This window comes from Sinocyclocheilus anshuiensis, unplaced genomic scaffold (assembly GCF_001515605.1).
Source record: "Sinocyclocheilus anshuiensis isolate Anshui unplaced genomic scaffold, SAMN03320099.WGS_v1.1 scaffold401, whole genome shotgun sequence".
Classification (NCBI taxonomy): Eukaryota; Metazoa; Chordata; class Actinopteri; order Cypriniformes; family Cyprinidae; genus Sinocyclocheilus; species Sinocyclocheilus anshuiensis.
Genome location: NW_015539847.1, coordinates 138709 through 139989, shown reverse-complemented (window position 1 = coordinate 139989; position 1281 = coordinate 138709). Strand labels below are relative to the sequence as shown.

At 33.4% G+C, this 1281-nt stretch overlaps 1 protein-coding gene across 4 annotated transcripts in view; it reads left to right on the top strand.

Moving 5' to 3' along the window:
• Positions 1–1281, top strand: part of LOC107684576 (uncharacterized) — a 22657-nt gene that overhangs the window by 5505 nt on the left and 15871 nt on the right. The gene's annotated exons all lie outside the window — the stretch shown is intronic.

The following is a 1281-nucleotide window of genomic DNA, read 5'->3' as shown; positions in this document are numbered from 1 at the left end:
CGTCAATACGTTTTTGTTTTTTTATTGTTGTGGGATCCATATGCTATGGTGGTCGAGAGAGCTCAATGCACTGCAACTTAAGAAAACACATGCAAATAGAAAAAGCACCAGCAAATGAATCAGTCTGACTGCACATGTGCTGAAAATACTCACAACAACCAAACACAGAAACAGCTGCAAGTAGCACAGAACACAACTGGGGACCCCAACAATGCTTACAAAAATTAACCATGGTTTTATTATAGAAAAAGTGTAGTAACCATGTTTTTTGTTTGTTTGTTTGTTTATTTTAATTAAGCATTAATGCTATCTATCTATCTACCTTTAAAATGATAAAACCATTTTTAGCCTTTCCAGCCTTTAAACCATTGTTAAGAAAATGGATGAGTCAAAAGTATTAATTATTATATTAATTTAAACAATTATTATCAATAAATGATCATATCAATTAAATAATATAAATTAGGGGTGTGCGATATTGACAAAAAATGATACCTCGATAATATTCTGGGATTTTAACGATAATTAGGTGATATTGTGCTGAGTGTGTTATTGTGCTGATATCTTAAGGAGTGCCGAAGACAGCTGACTCCTAAAGTTTTGATGTTCTTCATATTCTGTGTGGTCAGTTCACAGCAGTGATAGAAATTAATAATTTCCAACAAGTTTTATGGGCATTTTTACCTTTAAGCCATTTTTTCTAAAAGTGTGCACCATCTTTTGAGTTAAATTCTTCATCTGGGCTGTTAGCAAGCAAATGAAATCAGCATCAACAAAATGTATTTTTGCAGTGCAGAGGAAACACAGAAGCTGCGTCTGAAGAGGCATCTAGATGCGTTTACACTGTTTAATGCAGCTCTGAGGGACATTAAATACTTTAACCTGCAGTTACAAATGCATAAATAATGTTTTGACATTTTAAACATAAAACATTGAAAACTGATGTTTGAAATTATTTAAAAAATGAAAAGGTACCTTAAATGTGATATTAAAACCGCCAGTAGGTGGCAGCAAGTCACTGTTAATAAGTGACTCATTGTGACTGAACCGAATCATTTAAACGAGTGATTCATTCAGGAACGAAACACCGTCGTGTTGCTCAGAGATGCAGAACAGTGCTGTGGCTTTGATTGAAATGTTGGAGAAATACAGCAAAATCAGGAAATATGGCGTCTAAAACGTAAGTCTCTTAATATTAACTTCTTGTTTATTGAACTGTTGTAAAAAATCAATATCACATTTGTAATCATGCTGACTTTTGAAGAAAAAACGGCACTCTTC